The sequence below is a fragment of the Schistocerca cancellata genome, chromosome 6 (assembly GCF_023864275.1).
Source record: "Schistocerca cancellata isolate TAMUIC-IGC-003103 chromosome 6, iqSchCanc2.1, whole genome shotgun sequence".
NCBI classification, from domain to species: Eukaryota; Metazoa; Arthropoda; class Insecta; order Orthoptera; family Acrididae; genus Schistocerca; species Schistocerca cancellata.
The window spans coordinates 576,329,708-576,343,043 of record NC_064631.1 but is presented as its reverse complement, the minus strand read 5'-3'; the positions used below and the strand labels follow the sequence as shown (position 1 = coordinate 576,343,043).

Here is a 13,336-nt window from a genome sequence, read left to right as displayed (position 1 = left end):
AAATTCCTTTAAGGTTTGCTGAATCTCATAATTTCATAGAATCATTTGTGACAGTCAAGTGATTCTTTTACCACAGGACTGTAACTTAAGTGACACGCACATGCATGCGTGTGCGAACGCACTTTACACACACATGACCACTTGAACAGCCAGAGAATGTGGTTGTGTGTGTTTGTGTATGATTTTCTATCTCCACGAAGGCCTTGTTGGCCAAAAACACTTTTTGTTGTGCCTGTTTGCGACCCAGCATCTACACTATATGTTGAGTAGCAGCTATCCTTTTCGTAATATTGTTACATTCCATCCTAGATTTTCCATTGTTTGGTTTTACTACAATAACTGCTTTAGATGCTGCCATCTCTTCTTTTGCCATCTCTTCTTTTGCCATCTCTTCTTTTGCCATCTCTTCTTTTGCCATCTCTTCTTTTGCCATCTCTTCTTTTGCCATCTCTTCTTTTGCCATCTCTTCTTTTGCCATCTCTTCTTTTGCCATCTCTTCTTTTGCCATCTCTTCTTTTGCCATCTCTTCTTTTGCCATCTCTTCTTTTGCCATCTCTTCTTTTGCCATCTCTTCTTTTGCCATCTCTTCTTTTGCCATCTCTTCTTTTGCCATCTCTTCTTTTGCCATCTCTTCTTTTGCCATCTCTTCTTTTGCCATCTCTTCTTTTGCCATCTCTTCTTTTGCCATCTCTTCTTTTGCCATCTCTTCTTTTGCCATCTCTTCTTTTGCCATCTCTTCTTTTGCCATCTCTTCTTTTGCCATCTCTTCTTTTGCCATCTCTTCTTTAGACCAATGGCTGGATTGGTGAATCCAGTTAGCATCGCATGCGGGGTGCAGGGATAGCTTACTATTTGTGGTGTCATACCCAGAGGTTAGAGGAACCCCTTGGTGGAATTGGTGATGAATTGCCTCTCAAAATCAAAGGTACATCAACCACATTTCTCTAAGAAATTTCTTTCTTGTAGATCGAAGAAAATTAAATGTTAACATGATATTAGTAAACTGCAGAATGATTTGTTGTGGTAGAGTCCCAAAATTAGTATCACAAATTGGAGGTAATAATGCCCAGATAGTATTAGGAACAGGACATGAATAGTAGCAAAATCCTGAATTCAGACTGGAGTACATATTGCAAGGCTAAGATGGATGCCAAGGATAGCAATTTATTTGGTAATGTAAAGAATTCTATAGTATCTAGTAAAGTTATTACAGATTACAAAATTGAATTAATCTTGGTGAAGTTAAGTATCAAAGTTGGTTCAAATCTGGTATTCAGATGCTTTTATAGGTCACCTGTGACAGGAGCTGTAGAGGCAAAGCGTTTCGGAGAGAACTTGCAAAATATTGTGAGTAAGTTTCTAAATCATGCTGACGTAATAGGAGAGGCCTTCAGTTTTCTGTTATACATTGGGATAGTTATGCAATCAAAACTGGTACCAAGGGCAGGGATTCATGTGAGGTTGTTCTGAATGTCTCATCTAAAAATTACTTCAAGTAGATAGTTAAAGAACTGGCTCTTGCAGGCAACACAAGACTCCCAGTAACAAACCAACCAGAACTTTTCAAATCAGTTATTGTAACGGAAAGCACCAATAATCTTTAGTCTATGATGGCATTGATGTGAAGAAAGATAAGTATATATTTTCGCTTTGTGAGAGTGACAGGATACAGTTGCACAGTAAGTAATGAACATCAGATTCAGTTCTGAGGACGAAGCTGTGTATCACAAATGGATAAAATTTAAAAGTATAGTTGAATATACATGTGACCAGTACGTGTTGAGAAAAATTTTAAGGGATGGGGAAGATCTGTCGTAGTTCAATACCCATGTTAGAAACTTCTTCCAAAAGCAAAGAGGTCATTAGCACAGTAAAATCAAAGCCTAGTTAAGAAACTAAATTGGAACAAAGCGAAAATGAGAATAAGATAACTAGTGGAGAAGGATTTTGAAAGTAAAGTTTTACCATTTGATCTCACTAAAAACTGTAAGTAGTGTGGGTCCTCTATTAAATCAATTGTGGATTTAATCATCTATTCAGTCTCACAGTGACCATACTGGCACCAAAACTAATATGACAGAGAGGAGGCCAAAATAGTGAATTCCAAAACTGTGTCAGTTGCAATATGGTTCCTCCTCTCAGTCAGTGCACAAATGCCAAAATGGCATGTAGTGAGGTAAATGACTACGGAATAAAAAGAAATCAATTAAAATTGCTTAATAGCAGGAAGGCAATCCGGAAGAATTAAGATGTATGTTTTTGTGTAGATCATGTGAAAGAATGTGCTCCCCTTCTATGAGTAGTTTATAATTTTTTTTCCTGGAACAATGGTAGTTACCTAGTGACTAGCAAACAGCACAAGTCATTCCTGTTTTCAAGAAGGATTGTAGGGCAGGAGCACATAATTATTTGCCTGTATCACTGACACCAGTGTGCTGTGGAAGTACTGATTGTGTTTTGTAATCACACATGAAGACTCTCTTGGAGAACACACATCTCCTTGAAAAATCACCATGGATTCCACAAACAGAGATACTTAAAAATTCAGATTGCCCTGTTCATACATTAGATCTAAATAACTGTACGCAGTGGCACGCAGGTTGTTGCTGTAATCTTTGACTTCAAAAAGACATTTGACAGTTCTGCACTGTGGTGGTTTATTGAACAAAATACAAGCTTTCAGAGTGTTTACCAGATTTGTGATGAGATTGAGCAATTCTCCACAAATAGAATTCAACACATAACTCTTAACAGAACAAAACTAAGAGATGTAAAGGTAATTTTAGGTGTACCCTAAGGGAATGTGATAGGACCTTTAATGTTTACAATAGGTATAAATTATGTAGTTGGTAATGTTAGAAGCTCCATGAGACTGTTTCAGGATGATGCAATTGTCTATATGAAGGTAAGAATGCCAGAAGAGGTAATGTTAGAAGCTCCATGAGACTGTTTCAGGATGATGCAATTGTCTATATGAAGATAAGAATGCCAGAAGATAGTAGCTAATTGCAGGAAAACCTAGAGATGATCAAGGATTGGCACAGGGATTGGCATTTGACCCTGATCATAAATGAAAACAACATTTTGTCCATAAATTACATAATTGGTGACAAATAACTAGGAAATTAAATACTGTAAAGTAAGTTGGAGTAATCGTCCATAGTGAGCTAAAGTGGAATGACCGCATAAAACAAACTGGAGAACAACAAATTGTCTGGCTGAGATTCAGTGGAAGAACGTTAAGTAAATGTAATTAATCCACAAAAGGAGTCGACACTTGTTTGGCCAATTCTAGGGTATTGGTCGTAAGTCTGAGGCCCTTACCAGGTTGAGTTAACACATTGGAGACCAAGCCCAAGGATAGCTTGCGCCTCAACTTTGGATTAAAGAGATCAGGCCTGAGTATAGGTCGAATCACGATTTTCTCAATGTGCAAGCCACCAATTGCTTCAAAACTGGACCCATTTTGCATGAGAACAGTGTATGGATGTCTCCCAACCTGTGCCTTGACTGCTGCTACCTCCTGTTGTCAATTTCTATAATTATTTCAGAAGAAACAGTAGTGAACAAGACAGCTGCTGTGTTAAGTTTAGCAATTCACTCTAATTCTGCTACAAATATATCACGTTTGTTGAGTGAGCAAGAAAATTTGTAATCTATCAAAGGACTAAAGTAAATATGAGAAACAAATCTTGAAGCTTGGCACTTTTTTTAATCACTCTTGACAGGATGCTCAGCTGTAAAAAATACTTACTGAAATTGCTGCTAAGATGAAGTCAGGGAACATCATTTTGCAGAAACTTTGTGGTATGACGGAGGATCATCAGCTCCAACACTAAGAACATCTGCTCTTGGGCTGGTGCAATCTGGTTCAACAGCCCAATCAGATTCATTGATACACAGATCAACTGAACTATGTCCATCATCACAGGAACAATCAGAAGCACTCCAGTTTTCTGGTTGCCTATTCTCAGCCATATAACTCTTCCATTTTTGTGATGAGAATCTGCTCTCAAGGGGGAATTTACAAAAAATAGCTGGTGATCCTTACCTTCCTGTACATGAGGACATTCCTGCACTACATAAAACAGAATTTGCTCCCATCATCCACCTTTGTAAAGTAGAAAATTTTTAATTCATTTATGTCCATCTTACTGCATGGACAAGGGACTTCAGCTGATGACATACAGGGTGAAGAAAAATTGTCACGAAATTTTAACCCTGGATAGCTGATGCCAGTAGGAACCAAAATTACTAATGTTGTGTAGGTTGACACTGCATCATTTTAAACTATGGAAACTTGGCGCCACGTGCTCCGTTTGGCTGCGGGATTGCCCTGTTGCTGGATGCTCTGGACAACGCATGACAGTGAATGCTTTGCGTGCCGGAGATTGTGATGTACCCAAGGCGGCCCGCACGCTTGGTGGTAGGGATGTTTGTATGTGTGAACCGACAGCCATAACGCTGCCTGTCAACCGATGAATTGCAACAGAGCAATCCCACAGCGAATCAAAGTGCATGGCACCAAGTGTCTGTAGTTTAAAAATGGTACGTTGACCTACAGAACATTAGAAATTTGGTTCCTACTGGCATCAGCTATCCAGTGTTAAAATTTCGTGACACAATTTTTCTCCACGCTGTATATGAGGAGTAGTACCATCACAGTTATATCTTGAGAATGTCTTTATTCTATCATATGACTAGTTTTGGTGTCACATTACTGCCTTCCTCAGCTCTCACCACTGCCAAAAGAGCATTTGATTTTCTTGGAGCATTTACTATGGGATCCTAGTTATTAGTATAAGTGGGTTAACTTTCATCAGGAGTGTATACTTGACACCATGTTGTCTCCAGTGCAGTCACGTGTGTCAGGTGACATGTAATTGCAGTGGAGACACAATGTGTGTTAGTAACAAGGATCCCACAGTAAATGCACCAAGGAAATCAAATACTCTTTTGGCAGTAGTGGGGCCTGAGGATGGCGGTAATGTGTTGTCGAAACTAGTTGTTTGATAGAATAAAGTCATTCTCAAGATACAGCTATGGTGGTACTTCTTCTCATATATAAAATTTTTGGTACACAATGGAGCAACAGCAACAGACCGATGGGCAGAAATATGGCAGGAGGACATTACCCTAGAACACTTGAAGATGCCCTGCATTTCAAACAAGCCACCAGGTTTTGAAGAGCATCTCTGGATAGCATTCAACAGAATATTTGTGAATAGTGGAAGATGTGCTGGCTCAGTGTACAAATGAGTATTAACAATGTTGCCCAGCTATGATTGTGGTGCAGAACAACGAACTGTTCAACATATTGTATGTATGTGTCCACAATGATTCTTTCATGGCCATCTGGAGGAGTTCCTGTTGCCAACAAAGACATCAGCTGTGTTATGTTCAGCAGCTGGATATTTGTCTGTGACCTTCCATACTTCATAAATACTATAAATGTACATAACATTATAATTATTTTTCAATGTGTTAGATGTATGTATTGTTAAAGAAAAAAATTTCCTGTGTAATGTAATGCTAAGGTTTATTTACCGCAGACATTAACCACCTTTACAATTATGTTCATGCAATATTGAGAGCATTAGAGTGTACAAGATATGTTGGAGTTTCTCATCAAGCCAGCTCATTCCAGCTGGCACTTAGTGATGTTGAGTATCTGTTAGCTGCTGTCTGAGAATGTTATTTATTACAGTACTAAAATCTGAATGTGGTTCGCACTAGGAATCATTCTAACTTGTAACGTTCTGCATTTTCGTAATAGAATTCCTAAGTTTCAATGATTATAAAATGTAATGACAGATTCTTTTCCGAATTACCACATAGGGTAGTGTGTCATTATATTGTTATTCCCATGTTGTAGTTTTAAGGTTTTATATTGTTAATTTAGGAAATCCAAGATGATAACAGAATTTCCAAAAAGTACTGTTAACCTGAAATTGCTAGTTTTTTTTTTTTTCTTCTTAGTTATTTCTTTCCTCAAATAATGCCCAAATTGCAAGGCATATCCCCATCTATCAATGACGCAACGACCCATCCCACATTGAATGTATGTGCTTTTTATTTTCTTATTGGATGTATCCTTTCTGATAAGGTCTCATTATTTTCTTTTGCAGTATGTTATTTGAATGTTTGCTTTGTTGCTGACTTTATCTCCAATATCTCCCCCTCCCCCCACCCCTTCCTATTTGTTCACTGAAATGTTCCTTCGCCCCAAGTGGCAATGCATTCTGGCCTCTCCACATGCATGTACCTATTGAGGTTAGACAGCAGCAATTTGGTTATGCAACTTGATTTTTCCACATTACATAAGAAAACATATCTGGATCAATATTTATCATTGCTGTGTTCATTAAATTGTTTGAATAAGTGTCTCCAGTATTGTTTTGACCCATGACATGGGATTATTTAGTTTGCACCCGTATATTACTTGGCCTCCTACTGGTTTCGATGAATGTCCTTGTATCACTAGTGTGTGAAGTCTCAAGGTAACAGCTAAAAAGATAAGAACCTTCGCACAGTGAGATAAATTCCTATTTTCGACAGAAACCACACACTTGATTTCTCTGTTATTATACCTAGCCAAGTCCATTTCCTTGATATACATATATCTGCCACTGAAATATATCTCCATATCTAACCAAAACACAAACTGAAAGCTAACCGTATTTGGCTTACAGCATGCCCAACTTTATTTCATGAACATTTTACAGGGCTCCCCAGTTACCTCAGTCCAAATTTTTCTCCAGAAAAAGTTGAGTGTTTGAGTATTAAGCAAATCTGCAACATTTACAGTTAATTGGCTTCTGCCTGTAATGAACAGTCTGCTTTCCCTTTCCTCCATCTTCTACTAATTACCATTTTCTACTTGGTACTACTTCCTCACAGAAAATTTTATCACTATTATTCTAATGTCTTCCTTTGAAAAATCTGGATGGTTTTTAGTGATGGAAGAATCTGCTAAAAGTATTCAGCATTTTTTGAGAAACCTCACCTCAATGATACACTCTTTACTTATGACTGCCAAAAGGAAGTAGCCCTGTCCATGTGTGTGCACTAGGCAAACCTAGTGCAGAATGTTTGTAAAATAACTGCCCAAATTAAAATCCAGACGACTTGATCACAAAAACTTGGTTCTGATAAACTCAGGATCTTTATTACACCTATTGCTCTTCTCGTTCATCCCATCCTGATCTGCAGTATCCTTTCCACCCTCTACATCACTCATTTTTAGTCTCAGCTGTCACTATCATTTATTTGGTAATTTTCATTTAATTGTATCCACTTCTTATTACTTAATTAAGTCCTGGTAATTAACTCATGAGTAACTAGAATGTTGCCGCACAGTCAGAGGCGTCTTGTCACGGTCCGCACGACTCCGCCTGTTGGAAGTTTGGGTCCTCCCTCAGACATGAGCGTGTGTGTTGTCCTTAGCGTAAGTTAGTTTACGTTAGATTAAGTAGTGCATAAGCTTAGGGACCAATGACCTAAGCAATTTGGTCCCATAAGACCTTACAAAAGATTTCCAAAACTAGAATGTTACCTATGCAGATGGATTATCTAGAATGCTGATTCTATGTGCTTGTTAATATAAACTATTTGGGAACAGGTTAAGATATCTGAATCCTTTTCACCATAGGTGTTCGCAGAAATTTATTGAACAGGAGGCAAGATTCTAAAATTTCCATTTTTATTTTATGTAACTGATTCGTTGAATTTGAAGACATTTTGTGACCAAATAACTGTATTTCATAGGAAACTTATTGTTGCTCAAAAGACACACATTTTTGAAGGTAGGTTACTTTGATACCCAAAAGGTGTATATATTTCATTTTGTAACATCACGAAATTGTTGACTCTAGCATTCATACTCCTGCCTCTGGAACAATCACAGGTAGTGTCTAGTTCGACAATTTTTTGTTTGATGGACTATTGTGTCATATATTTAATGTTTTCTTCCTCAAGGATTTTTGTTCTTGTTGTAATTTTTTAATTCATGTGAGGTGAGTGAGTTTCGCAGCTGATTGGGGTTCATCTGCCACATAATATTAAATAGCCACTGTTGGAACTGTCACACAGACAAATGGTGAACAGGCAATCTCCATGTTGCCTCATAGTTAACTAGCTAATTATGTGTTCCATTGATCATTTGCACTACTCTTTTATCAAAATGATGGAGCACAAATCAGTTTAGTTTTTTCAGGCTACCACTTTTTAAATAGAAATTCATCCAGGGGATAGAAGTTGTCCAGGAGAAATGAATTGAGGCCAGATTTAGAACTTGCTTTGCTCCAAGTCAGACAGTTTTATGGTATTGGGAAATTGATCAAAACTTTTTGTTGCTGCATGTTGAACTTCTTTCTGAACCAGTGTCAGCTTTAATAATGGATAATAAAGATTATTTTTTTCATCTAATGTTGTAGGTTTGGACATCACTGTTCTTCTCAAAATGTGAATGATTATTTATGACGGGTTTATTTGGAGGAATATATGTATCCTGACAATGCAGGTAAAATGCCCCACTATTTGAAGACTCCATGAAGATTGTGGGTTAACACCACATTTTATTCTCACTGCTCACTTTTAGCACTTTCTTTGTAAGAGGTGAGATACCCCAAAAATTATTCCATGTGATTTTATTGAGTATAATAAGACTAATGATTGTACGGAGATCAAGAGTTGCTGAACTAAATTGTTTGAGAAGCTGTGTTATATGCTTCTTCCAGTTCAAGTTTAATCAATATGTACACTCAAAATTTGGAGCATTCTGACTTCTGTTCAGGTGCTGCATTAGTTGTGGGTATGACTCTTTGTTGTAAAAACTGAATATAATGCATTTTCTGAAAATCTAGGGAGGGCCAGTTTTCAGAGAACCACATAATAATTCTTTGAAAAAAGTCATTAACAATTCTTCTCTGTCTTACTCTGCAATAGGATTTATTGTAACTCCAGTATCGTCCGCAAAAAGTAACAATTCTGCTTGTTGAATGTTAACTGGAAGGTCATTCAAATATATAAGGAATAGGAATGAACCCAGAATTGAACCCTGTAAAAAACACTGTTTCCTCTTCACTCACTAAATTTTTCTACCTTTCCAACAGCACAAGTTTTCTCAGCATGAGGTTTTTTATTCTGTTTGTTAAGTATGAAAGCATGCCAAGAAAACATGTTGACACTCTATAGAGCATATAGGATTACAACAGCAGTATGAGAGCGAGTGTTATGCTACTGGAAAACCTCCTGGAATGCTGTTCATGAATGGCAGCCCAACAGGTCGAATAGCCAATTTGACATACAAATTTGCAGTTATTGTGCTTGCAAGAACCATAGGAGTGCTCCTACTGTTGTACAAATTTGCACCGCAGACCATAAGTCCACGTATAGGTCCAGTGCGTCTGGCACGCAGGCAGGTTGGTCACAGGCTCTCAACTGTGTTTTCCTAAACAACACACAGCCATCAGTGACACTGAGGCAGAACTGGCTTTCATCTGAAAACACAACAGACCTCCACCCTTCCCATCAATGAGCTCTCGTTTGACATCACTGAAGTTGCAAATGGTGGGGTTTCAGGGTCATAGAATGCACACTACAGGGCACTTGGCTCAGAGCTGTCCTGGAAGTAACAGATTTGTAACAGTTCATTGTCAATGGTGCCAACTGCTGCTCAGATAGCTGCTGCAGATTCAGTAAGATGTGCAGAGTCATATGCTGAACATGATGGTTTTCCCTCTCGGTATTGCCATGTGGCTGTCGTTTTGTGACTATACATTCTCGTGAACACCACTGCCAGCAAGTACAGTGGCTACATTCCTGCCAAGTCTTTCTGCAATCTCACAGAAGGAACATCCAACTTCTTGTTGCCCTATTACGTTACCTTTTTCAAACTTGGTATGTTGTTGACAATGGCATCTTTGTTGACTGAAAGGCTTTCTTGACTAACTTCAGCTCACCACATCCAATCTCAAAGCTAACTAATGCTCATGGCCGTTACAGTGTGTACTTACAAGCAAACCTAATTTGCACCCTCATAGTGGCGCTACTCCGGCACTACTACCCCCACATTTATACAACTGGGCGAAATCTGAATAGACCTCAAATTTCGGATGTAAAAATATGCCTACCAACTTTCATTTGTTGCAAACTTCTTATGGTGGTGCAGTTTTTTCTGCCAGTTTATTAGGATGTGGAGGATTCGCCTGATGAGGGGATGATATAGAGTTGCTAGCAGCAGTCACAAATTCAGGTTTCTGTCACTGTATCAGCTTCCTGCAGTAAGTCTACATTCTGTAATTGGTGCCAGAGCACGGCAGGTGCCACACCGCATTAGGGCAATCGCAGACTCACTCCATCAGCAAGTTGGCCTCCTGCCCAGGTGCAGTGGGTAGGGTTCCATGCATGGCAGCCGCCTTCCACCACAGCCAGTGTAAGTGCCTCTAGGCCACATCATTGCTCACTGGGCACAGCCAATCACCAGGAAGCTGGCTACTCTTGCAAGAATCCGGCTGCATTTGAGCATCGCTGATGCTATCTGCTTGTGGTGCAACAGATGTAACAGGGTTGCATGTCACATTCTGAGCACTGTCATCAGCGATCCTGGGCGTGTATGTCGCAGCCTGTTGGCTGGGCACTAGCTGTCACCTTGCTAGCCACATGGCCCTTGCAACATGTTAAGAGGGTTGTGGTTGCTACTCTGCGTTGGCCTGGGGCAAATGTCTGACAGTGAGTGAAATAAACCATTTATTTTGAAAACCATGGATTTGGCCACCAGCATCTTCGTTCCAGCCCTTTGCCGCCAGCCATCCTGCACCAAAGCCACCCTACATCACCCGATCAGCTCCAGCATTGTTGACAGAATTTAAAATTGTACAGTGCTACTCATTAACAGGTGTAATCTTATTTTAAAAGTTTAACACAATAAGATAAGCATTACAATTAGAAACGTGTGTTTGTCTTGAGACAGCATAACTGACAGCGCACAAATACATGGACTTTAAGCAACAAGGGGTGCCCAGAAAGTAATGCACTGCATTTTTTTCTTCAACAATTCTTTATTGAACATTATGAGAATTACGTACACAAAAGAATGGTGTTTTATCTACTCACCCTATTTTTCCACATAATCTCCATCCTGTTCTATGGCCTTCCCCCAGTGCGAAACAAGGGTGTGTATGCCCTGTCAGTACCAATCCTTGTCCTGGTGGTGGAGCCAGTGCTTCACTGTGTGAATTGCCTCCTCATCATCCTCAAAATGTCTTCCATGAATAGCATCCTTTAAAGGTCCAAACAAGTGGAAGTCCAAGGAGGCTAGGTCAGGTGTGACAGCTGTGGATGGTCTCCCCATTTGCTGCAAATTGTGGAACTCCGCCGAACCGCCCTCTGATGACCTCATCCTCCATGCCCAGCGAATAACTGTACTTCTGTCAACAGCAGGTGCTCCATAAACTTTGCACAAGTGTTTGTGAATATTCCCCACAGTTCCTTTCTCTGCAGTAAGAAATTCAATGATGGCACATTGCTTGTAACATACATCACCTACAGACGCCATTTTGAAACTGTCCTGTAGCTAAGCTGTCTATTGGAAGTGACGGAAACTTGCCGCACTCACTCAGGAGACTTCAGATAATACATACGTAACATTTTGCATTTGTAGCATTGTTTTTGGCTGAGAAAAAAAACGTGATGCATTGCTTTCTGAGCAACCCTTGTACTTCCAACAAACTTTACATATAATTTCAAAGCTTTTTATTGCTCAAAAACCATCACAAAATTCTGAAAAGGAAAAAAAAATCCCTGTTCGTATAGTAAAACATGAGACACGACATTTTAATTTATCATTTCTTTACTATACTCCAATTAAGATTATTTTGTGATTGAAAATTGCAGTGGGAAAGGGGGAGGGGGGGGGGCAGTGTAGCCATGTACAGGCAACCACACTTCATGAGGCATTGCACACGTCTACAAAACAGTTGTTTGAGAAAGTGGTATGATTGGCTGGTGGTTGGTCACTACCACATGACTCGCTGAAACACCGGTCACAAAGTAATTTTAATCGGAGTATACCTACATGTTTGCAACACAGTTTGCAGACAGCATCCATGTGATTGACAGTGTACATGCAAAATTACATCATCATACAGCACATTTCAAGAGATTTTTACATCATAATCATAGAGATGTGCGAAAAACATGTTTTTGCATGAAATGGAGTGCAAATTACACAAGCTATATTCACCTAGTGACTTCCAACAAACATTAAGTATAATTGCAAACCTTTTCTAAACTTTTTTTCGTTTTAAGGATTATGAATTATTTAGAAATAAGGAGACGGCTCCCCAAAAGGCAGAAGCGCTGCATCGTTGATAGGTACACAAACAAAATGCTTGTTGATAGTTACACAAACAAAAGGTTCATCAATGGGTACATAAGTTTCCAACACCTCCAAAGTGGTGTTCCACTGCCCACCCAACCTTCCCAACATTCTAATCCATCCCTATGCCATTCCCACCTGCAATCCGTGCTACTGGGATCTTACCCCTGTGGAAGTCCCAGATGCAAAACCTGTCCACTCCACCCATCCAGCACCACCTACTCCAATGCCATCATAGGCTTATCCTTCCCCATCAGAGGCTGGGCCAGCTGTGAAAGCAGCCATGTTATATACCAGCTTTGCTGCAACCACTACACAGTCTTTATATAGGTGTTACAACCAACCAGCTGTCAATTAGAATGAACGGCCTCCACCAAACTGTTGCCAAAAACAAGGTGGACCAACCAGTGGCATAACATGCGGCAGAGCACAACATTAGAGATTTTGGTGATTGCTCCACAACCCATGCTATCTGGATCCTCCTCACCACCACCAGCTTTCCTGAGATGTGTAGATGGGAGCTATCCTTACAGCACATCCTTCGCTCCCATAACCTTCCTTTCCTAAACCTTAGGTAACTCGCTTGCCCCCCCCCCCCCCTCCAGCAGTGTGTGTGTGTGTGTGTGTGTGTGTGTGTGTGTGTGTGTGTGTGTGAGTGAGTGAATGCACCGTCCTCTGCCCCAGTACTCTCACCCAATTTCCAATTTGTGTCCTCACATCAGCTAGTTGTGTGCTGTTATCTCAAGCCCTAGTCTATGAAATCATGTGCCCAGCTGTCTGCCCCCTCCCCCTCTACCTGCACCCCTAGCTAACCCACAGATGGCTCCCCACTCTCCCAAGAGCTGCTAGATGCTTCCCCCCAACCCCCTCCTGGCCTCCTGCCTTTCTCCATCCCTGACCCCTCACCCCAACCCAAATCCCCACGTCACCCCAGTTCACTCACTGTGGCCCAGGAAA

At 40.0% G+C, this 13,336-nt stretch overlaps 1 protein-coding gene across 1 annotated transcript in view; it reads left to right on the top strand.

Annotated features, from left to right (window-relative positions):
• Positions 1-13,336, top strand: part of LOC126190690 (kinesin-like protein KIF14) — a 270,020-nt gene that overhangs the window by 166,965 nt on the left and 89,719 nt on the right. The gene's annotated exons all lie outside the window — the stretch shown is intronic.